Source organism: Seriola lalandi, unplaced genomic scaffold (assembly GCF_002814215.2).
Source record: "Seriola lalandi dorsalis isolate HSWRI2012SDOR001 ecotype SW California unplaced genomic scaffold, Sedor1 jcf7180002054169, whole genome shotgun sequence".
Classification (NCBI taxonomy): Eukaryota; Metazoa; Chordata; class Actinopteri; order Carangiformes; family Carangidae; genus Seriola; species Seriola lalandi.
The window spans coordinates 513,506-532,845 of record NW_019524722.1 but is presented as its reverse complement, the minus strand read 5'-3'; the positions used below and the strand labels follow the sequence as shown (position 1 = coordinate 532,845).

The 19,340-nt window shown below is 40.4% G+C and overlaps 1 protein-coding gene across 1 annotated transcript in view; it reads left to right on the top strand.

Annotated features, from left to right (window-relative positions):
* Positions 1-2,874: 2,874 nt before the first annotated feature.
* Positions 2,875-19,340, top strand: part of LOC111653179 (caM kinase-like vesicle-associated protein) — a 40,987-nt gene continuing 24,521 nt past the window's right edge. The window contains exon 1 of the mRNA XM_023403657.2: positions 2,875-3,008. The gene's annotated coding sequence lies outside the window, so the exon portion shown is untranslated. The remainder of the gene's footprint in view (positions 3,009-19,340) is intronic.

The following is a 19,340-nucleotide window of genomic DNA, read 5'->3' as shown; positions in this document are numbered from 1 at the left end:
CATGGCGCCTTTGAGACTCCTGCGAGATAAGGAACCCGCGGGTCTGCCCTAAAGAACGTGACATCCCGGTGACAGATCCCTGGCCGTCTCTTCTGTCCTACTGTCGGGAGATGACAGCTTAGTCTACATTCTGCAATAACTCCTACTTTGCTTCATTACATCACTGATGCAGTGGTGACAGGAAAGTGACTCTTAAACACATCAGACTCTGCTCTGTGCGACTTTTCAACTCTTCCCGAGCCCCTCGGCGTTGTTAATCTTGTCTTATTTCAATCGTATTATTGTGCCAGTCTGCTGTGTAGTTGTGAGGTGCATTTACTGCTTAATTTGCAGTGTGTTATCATCAACCCTCATCAAATACACTCATTTTGCTTCTTCAAACAAACCAAAAATTTACCAAAATCCCACTAAGATCCCACCAAATTAAAACTCATCAGCGTTAGGACAGTTATGAGCATTCTGAAACTAATGAACTGCCCCTTGAAAATGAGTGACCCTGCTGTGCCGCGATGCCGCTCCACTACTCCGTCAGAAGACTGACCGAACCTGGCAAGCGCATCGTGAACAGCTGAAGAACCATGATCCCAGTTGGCAGAGGCTGTAAATGGCCAGTATGTCAGCTTTGGCTTCTCTCGGTGGTTGCAGATGGCACCCAGCGACACCGGGGTCAACGTGCTGTCTGCGGCCCGCCAAAAATACTCATCCTGGGTGGGAGGCTCCTTCTTCACCTGCCTCAGCAGATTTCACCACATGTGGGTGAGGAGGAGGCAGCAGCATTTAGCAGAGGGATCCATTTCTGATTGCAGGAGGTGATAGACAAGAGGTAGCTTTTGATTCGATTTTCTTCTTGGCGAGGATACAGTTTGAAATGAAAGAATTAGCAGCCTACAGAGCATTTTAGAAAACATTACCATGTGACTCCATCTTCTCCCGTAGCAAATGGATTCTTTTGACCTTTGATTTCGTCATTGTGAACATATGTGGGGCATCGTACAGTATCTGTCACATTGAGGGAAAACCATCTGCTCTCTGAGCATCCCGTGTTTTGATCCGTGAGCATCCACTGTTTTTACTTCCTCATTTTATGCATACATTCTTTCTCACTCTTCATCTGTAATATGTGTGGACATGTGGACCCTCGAGGGGTTTGGATAAGTCGCAGAATGTTAGAGCACGATTTCATCTCCAACAACAGGCGGAGGTTTGCTGCAGATGCTTCATTTGGTAGTTTAAATGTTTTTTCCAGCCAAATGATAGGGAGAAAAAAAAGAGTTTTTATCACCTACTACTTGGAATTGAGCCACGCAGATTTTATTTCAATTGGCGAGATTTTGATGTTTGCACCTCTGAGATTTCTGCTGCTACTTAATTTCAGACTTCTCAGTAGAACTACAGAGAAAACATCAGAGATAACATCACCTTTCCTGGAAAGAGATGCTGGTGAATGTTTGAATCCTTTTTTTCCAAATTTGGTGGCTCCACAAACAAAATCCCCTCACTGTATTAGGTTTGAGGCAGGAGTTCCAGAGACTGATGTCTCAAAATCTTGAAACGTGTAACCAAAACTATTTGCATGGCTGCTGTAGATACCAGCAGATTCAAGGGACAAAACAAATTCACGTCAAAATGGACCAACAGAGAAAAAACAAGTAAGTCAGAGTGAGCTGGACTTTCTGTCACAAGTACAGGATGTCTGATGGAGTTACAATAGTCCACGGCCGCCATCGATCTCAAGAGACCCAAACTGTATGGAGTCGGGAAAAAATAAAATAAACAACAAAATAAAAAGCCGTGCACTTGTAATTTTACTATGAGAAAGTATTAGCTGTTAAATGTACTTAAAGCACTCATTAGGAAGCATAATGCCCCCTGTAAGAGTGTTATTAATTATTATTGGATTAGTATCACTAATTACTAATGCATTGTGTATGGAGCACTTTAATGTTTTAGCTGGTTGAGGTGGAGCTAATCTGTTGGGTGTAAATGCAACATATTTTAAATGTCGATCAGATGTGTGATCTTGATCTTCAAACGGACTTATCACTACCACAGTCTTCCATAGAGTAACATGAAGTGCAAAGTAGCATAAACTGGAAATACATCAAAATTGCACTTAAGACTTCAAAACGGGGCTTGAGTAAATGTAGTTAATCACTGCTGCATGTATACAACTTATATAAAACACAGAAAACATTTGATTTCATTATTCTGTTTTTATAGGGTAAAAGCCAAATAGATTAGCAGCAGTAGCTCTGATTGGCTAGCTGCTTTATGGCAGGAGTCTGGTCATGTCACACTGATCACACTGGTCTGAATAATTCTGCCATTCCCTTTACTTAAACTAAGTATGCTTAATATGTCTTTTATTTGAACCTCTTTTTTCATTTTGTTATGTTTAAGTGTTTTGTTTTGGTTGTTTTTGCGTGTGTGTTATGCATTTGTTTCAAACTTACTATCTAACTGCATGTATTAAAACTACTACTGCTTTTAATGACTTTTATGACCCTCACTTTACAGACACTTTTGGTTAATCAGTTCATTTAGTGTAAAGTGTGGCTGGAGATTCATATTTGTCGAAAGGCGGTTAAAGTATAAATGAGTGTCCAGGTTAAATGGTGCTGCACTATCTGCTCGATGATCAGTGACAGGCTGCACATCGCACCCTGACTGTGATCTGTCAAACACAGTGTGAGCAGTAGGCTGCGGTTTGAACTCCTGCAGACTTGTCTCTGACCCTTCTCCCGCTGTGTGCGCTGTGCGCTCTGGACACTATATTCCCTCCTCTCCTCCCCTCCCCTCCTCCTCGCCTCTCCTCACCGCGCAGAGCTCGACGCGCACAGGCACAACAGATGGTACAGTACTACAGACCGGAGGAGCGCAAGAATTTCATGCACAAGTACTTTTATTTCTCTAAACTTCATAGGAGCGTTTAGTATAATAGGAGGTGGGGGGCTCTCGACTTTGACAGTTACTGGATCCTACGTTTAGAGGCGGTATTTGGTGTCAAGGTAAGTTGTGATTTTTTTTCTGAACAGCCGTTCACATTTCGAGGGGAATCAATGAACTCAGAGCAGGATCCGCAGAAAAAGCTCAAACTGCGATCACTTCCAGCAATTTTCTCCCTTTTTCGACGTATTTTAGCCTGTTTGTAACACAAACCCCAGCCGTTTAAGTTTGCTACATAATGTTTTACAGGATGGAGAATAATAGACTTATGAAATAAAGCTCCATCTTCACTTAATCCACCATAAAATCTTAAACCTTAAACACAAATTTAAATGGCTTCTTCACCATTTGGGCAAAGAAAAATGAGTTAAGATTTGAACCTGATTGCACAAAAATATTTCCATAACTCATCCAAGTACATTCACATAAACATTTCTTAAAACTGACACTAAACACAAGGCCAGTGAGATGTTTCCTGTGAATTTACTTGCCAGACTTTGCAGTTCCAGCAAACCAGCAGCTTAATGTGGGTATAAATTAAGGACAAACATCAGATCTCCTCACTTTCCTGAACCTGCATTTTTAAGACAGTAAGAGTCTTTAATATTCCAGGAGTTTATTACAGCACTAAGTCTTCACTGACTCCACAGGCACACATAAGTGCTGATGCTGCAACTGTGTGGGGATGCTCATGTCACAACACTGAACAACATTCAAACAGACAATGATCATTTTTAGCGATTTATACCGAGCTCCCCCTACAGCGCAAACTTTTAATCTGAAAAACCAAACAGACAGTAGCATTTCAAAGGTCAGCAATGCTCTCTGACACTGTGTCTGCTTTGGTTTTTCACGTGCTGTGTGAGTTAAACATGATTTAAAAGAGAGAAACTTCAGGCATGAAACCACAGATGATGATAGGAGACCTCTAGACATGAACGCAATCAGTCTAATTAGGACTTTGATGAAAATCGAACACCTTTCTTGCGATGCCTCAAGTGTATAATGTTATGAAAGCGAGAGGGTTTTTTGAGGTGAACGGTCATCAAATACCACATGCAAAAATGCAATTTTTGTTATTCAAAACACATGCACCGATGACCTTTGTAGACATTAAAATTAATCAGGGTTTTGGAAATGTGCCCGAATTAGAGTTTTTCATTCTGTAAAGGCACAAGTTCCTAAGGACTAACTCATGCCTCTAATGCAGCCGCCAATCCCTCTGAACTCTTGCATGTTCAGTGCCTCAGGTGAATATTAGAGTGTTTGACCTTTAGTTCTCAGTTTTCATTAAAACTCACAGGGATCAAGTTTCAATCTACCACTTGAATTCATTATTATTAATCTGCTACTTAGATATAATTTCAGGTTGGTACCTTTGGCAGCTCAGTAAGCCAGCTGAGCCACACATGCCAAGAGTTACACAAGAAAAAAAAAAAAAACTCCATGGGAGCATTTCCACTATAAGTTGACATCATTCATCCATATGTAATGTCCTAAAGGCCCTTTAAGATGAGCAATGTGCACTGGGTCACCGGTGAGCTGCATGTAATGATTTGCTCAGTCCCAGAAGAGGTCCAGACCTGCGGTGGACCCCAGGTGGCCCCATGGCAGAGGCAGCCACAGGAAAGCGCAGCAGATTACCACATAGCCTCACAATTTGTACACAATTAGATCTCCAGGGAGAGCCGCTCCAGCTTGGGTCTGTTGCCGCTCTTGATTCTGTGTGAGCTGCTGGCACGACAGAGAAACGTGGAAATGTAAGGATCGCTTTGAAAATGTGACTGCCGATGTACACATTTGGTAATGCTTGTGAGATAATGAGGGTAACAATGATGCTGTAAATTAATGGAAATAAATAACTGGGAGAAGAGTAGAGTACAGTAGGTTCTCCCAGATAGCTGTGGGATCAAAGTCTACTCATTCATCTGCTTTCATTTTATCCACATCGATGTCTTCTCTAGAAATACTGCACAAATACATCCCAATGTGCAGTGTTTCATCACTTTCTGCCTTTGGTGTGGTACAGTACATATGGTGCTGTCTAAGTATCCGTTGTCTCTATAGATATCATACATGTATTTTCCCCCTCCTTGCATGTGGCTTTATTTGTGCTCATTAAAATTTTTATAGAACCTTTGAGAGTCTTCAGCCACTAATGATCCTGTGCAGGAGCCACACCACAGAGCTCTCACACAGTCGAGAAGTGCACTGTGCTGAATTTTCGCACTAGATCAAAATCCGAGCGGCGATATTGGGGCATAAATTGGTATGTGCTGCAGTGAAGTGATCATGTGAGATGATCTAATACCTGAAATACGCCGCTTTTCATTTATCAAAACACTCTTTGTACAAGTGGAGACTGTGGATGCAGTGACTTTCTTGGCTGGTCCATTTTGCTTTGTTTGTTTGTTTGTTTGTTTGTTTACCCAACTTTTAAGTGTCTACCTGGAAGGACAGGGTCATTTTCTCTACGGAGAGTGAAGTGCACATTTCGACAGTAAAGCACAGGAACATTGTCACTGAGAGGAGGCAGCACTGCTGACATTATTGCAGCACCAGAGATGCTCCCAATGTGGCATTTCATTATATTGTTATGAGAAAAAAAGAGTAGCAGGTGTTTGAGTGTGAGTGAGGGACCTGTATTATACCAGAGAGGGGAGTTTAATGACTCAAGTCAGAGACAACATCCCACAAGTGTGGAAGGGTTAGATCTAAAGTAATAAGATAGGACTGGCTCTTTTTATGAGAACTGGTGTGTGGACTGCGAGTGTAGTCTCTCGCTTTGAAGAGTGGAATCAAAAGCGTGTGGATACTCTGCCACTGCAGAGGCTGACTGTTGTATTGACTTTACATAACCCACATGTGAGGTATATCAGGTATATGAGGTAATTACATCTTTTGCCATATTAACTCTATATATATTCATATCAGGTGTGGTATTGACGATAACCATGATATTTAAAAAATGAAATATTAATATTATGTTAATATTATACACATATGATAATATTGTGATGGCGGATGTTTGGCCTTGTGGATCTTTTATTGATCAGCTCATCTGGTTGCCGTTTCACTATTCATTAAATGCCATTGTTCTTTTAGTACTCTTCTGTACAGTTATGGATACAGACTCTCTCTGCACCTCCCTACACTCATATTTCCGTCTAATTCATTTGTCAAAATAAGAGACAAAACGCACAATTAATAAAGTTAAAGATAACTTTGACTGACAGCATTATTATTATGATTATTTTCAAATTCTCTATAGATATAATGATAATATCGTTATTGTAAATACTTTTGGCTATAATAATTGTGTAGTGAAAATCTGATATTGTGACATATATATTTATTATATATCTAGATATTTAGATTTTTTTTCTAGTCTCAACAAACAGCCAAAGATATAAAATACTACACTGCACAGAGGAAATTAAATAATGTGATACATGCTTGCTCATTAGAAAACATTTCCAAACGGCTTGCAGATGTTTTTTTTATTTCACTAATATGTCATGCAATATGAATATCATACTTTATGTCACTTTTTGCAGAGCAAATCCTATTATATAAATCAGCTAAATAAATCTTGATGACAGTCAGTTCTATATATGTTAGATGCTGCCTCCATTATCTCTGATTCAGTGTAGGATATTTTAGCTAATAAGCGCCATTTGATTGCCTCTCCAGCTTTGCTGCTGCTGCTGTCCACCCATCAAACCCGAGCCAGCTCTGTCCTCACATGACTCAACCAGCAAAAATAAGTGACACCATGAAGTCAGAGACAAACTGCAGCAACACATGGGTTATTTTTTGTAGCCGTGTACAAGCTCACTCCACTTACAGTGGATCAATATCCTGCTGTGAGTGAGAGTAAAATGAGGGGGCTACTACAGTGAATAAATCCTGCAGTGATACCTGTAGCAGCCTTTAAGCAGTCATGCCATGCAGCATCTGACATTAAGCAGCTAATCTTAGCATGAAAGAGATGCTCACGTTTGTGACAAAGATGGTGGAAGCTTTCAAGATGAACTCACTAAACCTACAGTGCATGCATGCATTACTGGGTGTTCTCAACATCCTTGTTATAAGAGCTCCTCTGTGCACATAGTGACTTTCTCTCTGCTGCTTAGTTAATCTTTATGTGTCAGTAAATATCTCTGCCATCATTCAGATCATCTTCTATCTGTTATAGATATTAATATTACGTTTGCACACCTCCCAAATCTGAACAGTGCATAGTGTGGTTGATTCAACACCTGCCAGGACCCAGGTTTGAAACAGAGATGAAAAGAAACATACAACCTGCAGCCAGGGGAAGTATAATTAAGGCCTGAGTAACACACATCCATCAGTCAGCATCTGCCTTCATGCATTCATATAGAAAACTGCGCAAACACATTTAGACAATTCAGGTATAAGCTTTTACAAAATGGTCAAAGAGAAAAGAAGCAATGGGAAGTGGTACTTCTGCATAGGCTACTTCTTGTTGCTGTGTAATGTCAACTAACCATACGTGATCCTTTGAATTAAATTTGTAATAAAATCTAAATATTTTACAAATCAGTGTGGAGTTTGAAGTTCTCATGATTATGATCAGGCTAACAAATCTTTAAGAGTCTATCTATGCTGATTTAGCATTGCATTCCTATATGATTGTTGGACTTGCAATGGACAAAAGTGTCAAAGTCAATGAACCAAACCATAGATATGATCTATTTTATTCCATGCATTCGTCTTCTTTGTCAAAACCTGGCGCTAACATTATCCACAATGCAAAAATCAGTAGTATCCCCAAAACTTATCTACTCAACAGGTCATACATGAAGACCCAATTTTCCACCTGTCCACATTACAAAAGTTTTGGTTATTCAGATGAGAGATTTATGAACTAATGTTTTTATCCGTTCTCTGTTCAAGTGGGTGGAGCTCCATTCAAAAAGATAATGTCACACATTTCTGTGCACCAATCAGGATTCAGGAACATTTGAAATTACCATCTGATGACAGTTGTGTAGAGACCAAGCTGCAACCTCCGGAGCTGAGAAATGAAGCCAACACGGAAGTCCCAAAAACTGTAGTTGTTCGAATGGCCACTGGAGGCTGACTCCAAAAGCCAATCAATTCTCAATCAGTGGCTCTCATGTTAAAATGCCCAACTTTACAGCAGAAATAAACATGTTTCAGGCTGGTGCAAAAAAAAAAAAGGTTTAGGCTCTTTAGCTAATTTCCCTTGTTGTGCGGTTAATTCACTAACAGAATGTGAAGAAGTCTGTGCTGTGTTTTTTGTGGTGAGTAAAATCGTAGTATTATTTTGTTTATACGTTAGCACTAATTAGCATGTATCATTGTCTGCATTCGGCATACAAATTTTGTTAGTTTAGCTCATTAACTAGCTAATTAACAGGCAAATAAATTAGCCTTGGGTTAGCCTTCGAGCAAGACGCCCAGCTGTGCTAATGATGCTAACGGGAGTGTATGCTTGCCACTGTTGTTAAACCAGAATGCACCGAAGTCTGGGCTCCACACACACACCCCACCTCTCTGCCCATTTTTGGATTAGCTGGGAGTAAGGCGGAGTCAGGCACTGCCAAGATAGCAGTGGCGGAGCAGCTCACTCTGAGCTTCCAAACTGCTCTTCAGATACCAATGGGTGACTGTAAGGAGGCTACGTCCATCTTTATTTACAGTCTATGGTAGAATCCACTGACAGTGTTTCATTGTTGACTCTGGCCTTTCCTTTTTAAGATAGTTTTGCTTGTTTCCCTCTTGATATTGCAGCTCTACCCATTTGTTGCAGACTTACCAATCTGTTTTGTCATTCAGTGTTGGTGAGGGAGGTAGTACCACAGGAAGAAATGACGACAGTGTATATCCTCTATAGGAGGGTCAGCTGTGGATTAATCAGCCTTTCATCTGTGCTGTTTTCTCCTGGCTGGTTTCTTCTTGTCACAGGCATCTGGGAACAAATTACTGACATAAACTCTGTCATCATTCATTATGGGTTCTATCAGGGGGAGCACAGTACAACAGTTATGTTGTAATGACATATGGCACTGCCGGCTCTGTTTATGAGAAGGAAACAATTAGTGTCAATTTAAACAAAGAGTGAGACTGATTTCATCAATGTCACCAATCATGATTAAGACACAGGAAGCGTCCAGTTAAAAAAACTCAAACAGAAGGAGTGTTTTCTGCCCTCAAACCTCATGGCACCATGCAGTTTCAAAGAGCCACCCTGCCAAGCATCCACAAATAGAAAATTTGAAGGGGAATTTTAAATGGAAATGGATTAATATTTCACCTCACCATTGATTCATGCTGCCACTGTAGACATTTTCATCTGCGAGCGAGTCGCTTATGCAAAGGCATGCGGTGACGTTACTGCAGTCTTGATCTGGAACATCCTCTCCTTTCCACTGTGCATCAGAAGTAATGGGCCTCCTGTGTGGAGCATTGCTGTCATCGCCACTTAGTTTGCTGCCCGCTCTGTCATTTTCTCATTCACAACAGTGGTAGAGATAGCAGGGTTTGAAACGATAAAGGCTGTGATGGATGGAAGGTATTATTATTGAGTTGAAGTGTATGCTGACTGCGTCCTGAAGAAATAGGTGGCATTTTCCATTTTATTTGAGTGTGCAAGGTAATTTTCTCAGGTGACATTTTATACATCACTTCAAGTCTGCTGCATAGTTCTGCTCTATTCAACAAAACACTGATTAAATGTGTTGACATTTCTAATGACTTCTTCTGTTACTAACCAAAATCAGACCAGTGCAAAAAAAATAGAAGAAAAAATACCAGCAACTGTTGAAGTAAAACTGAAAAGTAGATTATTTTCTGAGAGAAACATAATTCACAAGTGTCATGATTCATGTGTCACTCCTGTTATTAGATTCTCTGTCCCTTTTAATATTGTTTCCTGTACATGTTGAACTGGTCTCTACTGCATGTTGCACAGGTGAAGGACAGTGGAAATCTATTTTCATTAAAGTTGCATGACAGAGCCTGAAGACAACTGGCAGTTATATGACTACAATCGATGGCGCTCCCTCATGCTCCGGTAGTTTGTCACCGTGGTGATGCATGTGCTATGAGTTGACCCCTTGAATCAGGACTTAATGATGCTCTGGCATCAGCCTGAAGGAGAGATTATCATACTGTTTTTAGACACCTTGATAGAGAGGCAGGAGGTTGAACTGGCTTTATGATCTGTGCATTTTCTGTCTTTGAGCTGGATTTTAAAGTAAGATGACAAGCTCAGCTTTGTCAGCGTGCAGCTTTGTCAGCGTGCAACAGTGCACTTTTGGCTGCTGGCGAATAAAGGAGGAGGAGGGGGGGTAAAGGGCTTGTTAATGAAGCAGGCAACTTTTTAGAGAGAGTGCAATTAAATCAGAAATGTTAAAGGAGGTCTGAGTCACTGCAGGAAGCAAATATGAAGTTCATCATTAGTACATTGTATTCCAAATTTTTAATTTGCAAATGAAGAATGAATAAATTACAGTTTTTTTTACTGGTGATTCATGAGTCCAACATCCACTGTATTTTTTTTTTACCTGTTTTTCTGTCTCCTCCAAATCCTGAGTGATATATCAGGCTCTTTAGCTGCTAAAAGCTCCACTATTTTAACCAGCTAGTCTCTAACTGTGTCTGTCTGTTGCTTGGTGCAAAGACACTATGAGAGCAATATGAGGGTGAACGAGAACAGTGCATTTGTGGTCTGGACAGTTAAACAATGAGCTGCAACTCACTATAAAGCCCTGTAGAGAGCTAAAGATTCAGCTTCAGTATGAGCGACCCCTTTCACATTGTCACATTTGATAACTTGTTATGATAAAAATATTTATGGCTACTGGAACACCATCTTTACAGTTTGGCATTTTCCTGAAGCTGTGTGTTGTTTTTTTTTTTTGAATAGGAGGTTGTAACCTTTCGTCGTGACTTTTCCCACACCTGAGTCGTCTGGTAACCTGCAAAGCTTCCAAGAGTAAAAGATTACAGCAGACTGTGCTGAAACTCACAGTCTCTGTGGGTCTGCCCTTGTATGTGTTGTAACAGAGGCAAGATATTTGCTGAATATATTGTTTATATGAAGCAGAAACAAGTTTATATTTCCAACCCGAATGTGCCTCCCTAATTAGACTAAAGTTTGCTTAATGAGATGCAGCAATTTCTCAGTGAATGAGATCCACTTTGCAGAATCTTTGTCAACAGATAGAAGGAGGAGGCAAACTGGGCTGAGGGAGCAGGTGGTAGACATGAATGAGCAGATCCAATAAAAAACATTCAAAACAACTGTTCCTGCTCCTGTTGCGTGAAAGACACAATCGTAGCAGTGATCCATGTGGTAATGTACATGAATGTTTCATCTCTGCTCTCTGTTCGAAGACATAAACAAACCTCCTGCACCTCCAAAAACACGAACAAATTCAGCAATACGCAACACACAACATGCAATCTCCTCCACAGCACATGATGCTTTTCTCTGCATTGAGCATGAGCGCTACTGTACTATGATGCCATGCTGAAGGACTTTGTAACCAAGGCAACTAACAACAGGCGCAGAGAATGGTCAGATTAGCCAGTGAAGTGTGAAGAGGAAGCATTTCAGATTTTACATAAAGCAAAACGGCCAAGCTGCCTTACATCAAAACAGCCCTTTAAAAACTGAAATAAACTGTTTCACGTTGATTACTTTGTGGTAAAGCAGCCTTTGTGGTTCTGTGTTCTGATCGTCAAGTTGCATAAGCAAACGTAGCTGCTTTCTCTTGACAGACCAGATTTGGATATTTAGGAATAAGTAGAGATTTTTTTGAGTACAAATTCACAAAGGAATATTTAAAGCCAGAGCTCAAAGGCTGAAGGCACGTAGCCGAAGGCAAGGCTGCAGATGAGCTAATCACAGACTTCAGGAAAAGAGCTTGGTGGAGGTGGATGCCTCCATTAGCGACAAGGCTTCACACCTCAGTCATTCATCTCGCTACCTCCCACTGCACTGACCCCCTGTCACATGTTCTGAATCACCTGGCTCCTCGCCACTCCTCCCTGCTTGTTCTGTCAGCGTGTTATTGCGAGCCTCTCTCTCCCTCTCTCTCTCTCCTCACGGAGCACACCAGCACACCAAGAGCAGATTAACTGTATCACTGCCTAGACAAAGCCAGAACACAGAGGAAAGTATATTTAGGCACAGACTGCTACTATTGACTGGAGAAAGGCCTCAGAGATGGGCTTTTTTCATTCACGTGGGAGGAAAAGAAGCATGAGTCCAGCTTTGTGGTGGATAGTAGGTTTTTGTAGAGCAGTGAGCCTGCTCTTCCAGCCCCATTAACTTATATGAGAAAGGCCAAGCGTGCATCAGAGGACCAACCCCATGGGCTTTTCACTGTTACAGCTCCAGTTTTCCCAACACACACATTTGTGCTGTGGATGTACGTTTGCTGCGACACAGCATGGTTTAAATGAGTCAGTCGGTTCAGACCGGCTTTATTGAGCCTGCACAGTCACACAATATTTTTGCCAGGAACACTGTCGTCAATCCTCCTGAATATAAAACTGGAACAGAACCACATGTCACATATGACATGAAACAAACAGAATTTTAAGTCTTCAACACTGATACACAATAACAGCAAGTGTGTTGGATTAATGAGGAACTAGAACAAAAATAATTATACGTGCACTACATGCACATTTTGTGCTTTGTTCATGAATATACAGTGTAATACAGTGATATAAGCATACACTGTTTGTGCAGACGCTCAAAGTTTATTACTATTGCAAGACACGCTATCCAATAGTTAGTTGAGTGATTTCAATAAAAAACAAGTTGACAACCTCATGGTGGCACCACAGCAAAATACAGCGGATTACCAAAGTCAGAAGCATTCAACCTCCAGGGATCATGAATATTAATATTGTGTCAAACTGTCCAATTAATAAGTGAATATGTAATAGATATTTAATTGCATGAAAACATTAACAACAACTGTTGTTTTCAACAACTATAAACGTTGACTTGCTGATGGTGCTAGAGGAAAATTAAGGGGAAGTCAGTGGGACTCATCCACTGTGTAAAGCAACTTAATGACAATCCATCAAATAGCTGTTTTTCAGAGCGTACAGACAGTTAGGCTGATAAAGCCATGCTGCTAGTGTGGGTAAAAATGGAAATTTGAAAATCTATAATATCAGAAAAACAGGTCAAACTCCATCTGCTGATGAAGCTCATGTGATAGAAGCAAAAGCTCCAGAACAGCTACGAAATTGACCTTGAGTTCACGTTTTTTTCTCAACCAGTGTTTGTGGATTATATTATATTTTCCATATATTTTCTAACATGCTGACACCAGACGAAAACTTACCAACACATTTAAAACAGAACACATCTAGGTACATGGTAATATTGTATGAAATCTCTATGAGAATGGCCCTAATCATGTAACACAAAGCACTGTCTGCTCATATACACTGCATATAATTCCACATTTGAACCCATACCACGCCAGTCTTTTTCTATACAGAGGCAAAAAGCTGAAGAAATAAATGAGGTGTTGACAGCTGTGTTTAATGTAGTGAACATCGCTGGTGGGATCAGATGATAATCTGCTGAAGGGGTACATGATTTACACATCCCGCCTGAACTTTAGTTGGGAGGCAGATAAATGTTCCAAAAGTTCTAAAAGTAAGTTTTCCAACTCAAACATGCTTCACCTAAAAGTGAAAGTATTAAAAGGGAAATGTACTGTGTGGATTTAAAATAGATGCTTCGATGCAGACAGTACAGTAAGTAGATCTGAGCTGGCGGCAGTTCGGGACCTGTAAATGTTGGACCATGCTCTCTTCCCCTTTGAGGAGGACAAATGTGATCACACTGTGAGTGTGAAACATGCATGAATGCCTAGATCAATTTAAGCACTGGCTGAAATGCGAACTGGATGACGTTCTTTGGGCGGTTCTGTGTTTGCTTGCGTACAACAGGAAATGTAACCAGCATGGGGATCGGGTTTCGCTTGGCTCCGCTGAGGAGCAGGTGGGCTGGACTGGTGGGCAGGCGGTGCTGTGATTCCGCAGGGGCTGTGGAGGCCATATGCAGGACAGCTCATCGCCCCTCACCGGGTCTGTGTTAACAATGGGCCGTAACACATGTACTCGCCCCGGTCTCTCTCTCTCTCTCTCTCACAAACACACACACACACACACACACACACACACACACACACACACACACACACCCAGGAGCAGGCAAAGTTCTCTCTGCAACAAGAACATGTCATCTCTTGCAGACAGAGGCAGTCCTCTCCTGCTGTTTCACCCATGTGACCACTGTGTGTAACCATAGAAACAGGGCTGTCATCATGCGTTTACACTCACTTGAAACTTGTAAGCCAATGCGGTTCTGTTCAGTCGGCCATTATGACTTGGACTTGCTGCAAGTCATTCAGCAGCGTCTCTCCAACATCTGTTTACCTGCACACAGAGACACACACAGCGTCATTTGTAGAGCAGCTACAAATTCAGTGCGAGTCTGCTTCTCCTGCTACGTATCCAAAAGCAAACAGCAGTGACAGGATCCTAATTTTCATGAACATTCTGTCAAGAGAGATTACACATGCCTCATCCTGCTGGGTTTTCTCCCCCATAGAGAACGGCTTGTAAATATGACAAGGCTGTGGAGAATGTTACAAAACTGACTTTAATTACATATTAAAATACTGTAGGTTTTTGTGAAAATGCAAAGTGGAAACTGGATCACATTAACCTCTAATATTCTTCCAGACAAAAAAAAAGTAATTATTATAATACCCCCATTTTAGGACCGCACTGGTGTGATTATTGATCCTACAGGAACAGTCTTTTCGCAGCCAAAGCTTTATAAGTGATGCACAAACACAAAGGGAGCTATTATCCTCAAATATGACACAGTCAGTGAATTAACCAGCTCTCACTGCACATATCTGAAATCATCAGGATGCGACAATGTTTTAAAAACCTTTGCAAACATCTTGGATATTTCAGCTGCAGCTTTCTTTCGGCAGAGCATCTGTCAAGTTGTGTTTTATCTAATTAATGACTTTGCAGCCATTTGCTGATGGGCCACTCAGCCCCACATCATATTTTGCGATGACTGCTGAGGTGGAACAGCTCACTTGTCGACTTTGTGTTTTATTCATGCAGTTAAAACGTACCTAGTATGTTTGAGTAGCAAAGATTATTATTCCCACAAACTCCATCCTGAAAACATACTGTACACCTGCTATAGCACACCCCCCACCCCCTAAAGCACACACAGAAATACACACACAGCTTATTGGAGAATATGACACTTTCCTTTGCTCAGCTCACAGTTGTGCCTGGGGAGCGTGTGGCTGTCAGATCAGGGTACTGTACTTTACACTGTTACTACAAATCCTGTCTGAAACACATGCATACTGATCAGCTTTCTGCCTTAAAGTGCCGCAACACACCAAACTAGCAGACCCACTTCCATAGGTATTCATTAGACAAAGGGATCATGTGTGCAAATAGACATTTTACAAATTCAAATACCTTCATTATATTTCTCAGAAAATCAGCTTATAATAATCATTACATGACGGAGCCACATTAAAAAAATTAAAAAAAAACATAAATTTATTTCTTACAGCACTAATGGCTGAAAGGTTCAAAGGGGTTAAAGGTTATTTTAGTTTGTTTTTTTAAACTAGTTTTTTCTCTCTATTATTAGAAATTTTTTATATATATTATTATATATAGGTTTGATATGATTTTCATCATAAAGCACTTATAGTTTAGTTTTTCTCCTCTCTATTAAATATATATTTTTTTACTTTTTGTGTTGGCTCAGTTTGAAAGAAAGATGTGAAAATGTGATAGTAAACTTCACTGGGCATTGTGACACTTTTAATGTAAGCTGATTTACATAATCTTGTAAACATGCCTGATTATTATAATTCATAAATAATAGACTCTAAATAATTATTAAATAATCAGTGCTGCTGCCTGTTATAGTACTTACTGACTACCAAAAGAAAACAATAAAAGCATTTAAGCCTAATTAAGAACAAATGAAACTGATTAAAAATGAAAATAATGAAAATAATATCTAATTAGGTGAATTTTTTTGCATTTTGTTTTACTTTCTTGTTTTTCATTGAAAAATCACATTCACAAGTCTCAGTAGTCTTGGTTTCAGTTTCCTTCATTAAAATGAGGTGATTGTGTCATCTGCTGTTGATACCCGTCGCACAGCGCAGAGTGGACACACTCTCACAGGTCATCGCTGTTTGAGCAAGCCCACTCATTTCTTGGTCTAACTGACCTTGTCTAATTTTGAATATCACTAACTAATAAGTGTTTTCTTGCAGAGGTTCTTGCTCTCTCACATATTACATTGCCATTTGCAAATAACTGGTTGAAGTAAACAAGCGCAAATCCAGTCTGACCCAATAAAGCATGAAAAATAAATGACTCTCTGTATTGAAACGTGCAGGTCGAGAAGAATTTCTACCAAAACAATGTCCTTGAATGATTTTTAAGAAAATTGGTGAAATCTTTGCAGACTTTGAGGTCACAATGGAGTTGTTTATATTGATTGGCAATGCTTGCAGACCCCCTCTGATGCACATGTCGGCACTCGGTGCAACAAGCCATTAAAACATGACTGATCATTCCTTTAAATCAACACAGGGATTCTCTGGATGGGGACTAAGACAATCATGATTCTCAATCAAGAGTTTGCCATAAAGCAATAAAATCTAATTAATGTGTAATTTCAATCTCAATCTAAAGCACTAATACAGTTTTCAATGTGTTCCCACTAATCAATTGCTTTGGGATTAAAAAATAGACAAAGCTGTTCCTTTTTTCTCATTTTCTCACTTCTGTTTGGCCAACAATTCAATTTCAACTGCATTTGAATCATAACAGCACCACTGTTCTGCCAAAATCTCAGTCTCTGTCCTGTTGTCTCTGAAATAAAAGCAGGTTCATTCAAACAGAGTGTGCTATGATGACTGACTGAGCCCAAACACTGACGATTCGGAAGCAAATCTGTTCACAGACATTTCACCGGGAGTGGTAAATTAGAAGAAATATTTAAAGTAGGATTAAGAAAGAACATGATGTGACTGTGCTTAATTTACTTAATATCTCATTCCAGCATCATTAACTGTGCAGCAGCAACAAAAAAAGAAATCTGCAAAAAGAAGAGACAACCATCACATTAACTAACACAAACTGATACAATATCACTGTTCCATTTTCTAGGCTTCTCTCCAAAGCAGCAGGCGTTAGAGAGAAACTTCTCTTTGATTTCACACCAAGCCCTCAGACAACAACAGCTCTGCAGCAGTCCAACCCATCAGTTTCTATTCCCCTCCAAAAACCTCGTAACACACTTCTTACAAGCAGCGGCATGGTGCCCTGGCCATGAAGTCTCTTCATGCTGTTGAGTTTTATTAGCTCTCTCCAAATAAAAGAGAATTTAAATGAACATGCGGATAGCTTTCAAGATTGGACTTGGATGGAGAGCTAACAAAATCTAAAACTGGTTAACTTCTGAACAATCAGGAGGCCTGTGTACGACACTGAATCATTACTTCCTCACCGTTCATTTCATGTGTCAGATTGCATTGTGCTGATTTGAGGATGGTTTCCAGCTGAAAAAAAATTGAGTTAGAATATGAGTTTGCACAACGTTAAACTTCCACTGCAGTATTCCTGTTTTTGCTGACTCACGGGTTTAGCTGAAAACCAAAATCTCATCCAGAGCAGAGGCAGTTAGTTATGGCAGTTAGTCACAAGATCAAGACAGCAGATCTTTACTGCTGAGCTGTTTTACAACACTTTTTAAAATGACTGATCTTATTCTACAATTATCTATTATTGTTAGCTTGATTTTTCTTATGTATGTTTTATGTAAATCTCAGCATCATGTTTGATCTTTTACAGAACTTATTTTGAAGTACTTTTGCTGAAAAGTGCAGCCTTTGCACTGCCCCACTGCCTGTAGGCTGAGGCTATTTCATTAGCAAGAATCACAAAGAATGACTGTAAACCATGCAGATACCCACATCTTCATCACATATGCATTGCCTTTGAGCAATGTATTCATCATAATAACGCATTCAGTCTCAGTTGTGGTGGACTTCAGACAAAACCCTCTAGATCTGCCTTGTTTTAAACATCAGGCTCTGGGTGCAGCAGCAGCAGACCCCCCCCCCCCCCCCCCCCGTCAAAGGCATTTTCATGCTCTGAACTTCCTATTTTCAGTTCAGTGAAAACGATGATATAAGATGCCGTCTCTCTCCCCCGGTGGAGAATAGAGCTGTTCAAACCGAATGAGAAGAGAGAATAAAAGATGGAGCTAGCACGCAATGCTACGCACACACGGGAGAAACTAATGATAGCATTAGACACAATCTGTTTACACAGAGGAGGGAAACACAACAGAGAAATATTTGTTGTCATATTTGGAGTTAAGGAGAAATGTGTTCTGTTTTTGTGTCTGCAGTCTGTAAAAGGGACCTTGAAAGATGACGTCAGTCTCACTAAGATAAACGACTGCCTTTCTCTGGGACAAGACCTTGTAGCATTTTTATACATGGCACTGTCAGTTGGTCTGTCAGTTAGTCCACCACTGCGGTGCAGACTGAAATAGGCCTATTGCCTTGAAATTTTCAGGGTCCTCAAAAAATGAATCCAAATGAATTTGATGATCCCCTGACTTTTCATCTAGTGCCACCAGCAGGTCAAACTTTTCACTTATCCACTGCTTTTTATTCATGTGACGCCTGGACCAGTTGTACAATTCATGTTAATGGACCAAGATCAACTGTACAGATGTTTGCTATAGGCTTAGCCCGAACAAGACATTATGTTATTTTCCTCCAGTCTCTTTTTTCTCTCTTGTCTAGATTGTATACAGATGTTTCCTCTAAATGCACAAGTCTTTGACTTTTTTCCATTGACTTTATATACATCAGCTTAAATCTTGTGCATAACATGTTTCAATCTGCAATTTAAAAAACATTAGCTGCACAGCAGGTGCAGCTGCTGGAGTTCATCAAGCACTGACATCCTAGGCTTTAGCGTTTCTCCTTCATAGAGGCTGGTGAAAGCAGATTTAGAAGGTGGATGAGATTACAGTCAGAGGTGGCTGTCACTGCAGGTGTGGACATGTATGAGACAAAGACAGAGATGGAGTGTACAGTACGCTGGGTGTAGAGGCTGGTAGGACTTTCTTCGTTCAGCTAATGTGATTCTGCATCTTTCCCAAAGAACAATATGCTCCTTCTCTTGCAGGCAGACAGTAGCACACGCAACGTGACTGTTATCTGGGAATCTAGCTGAATAACTTACAAGATGGCTCTGCACTCAAACCCCCCCCCCCT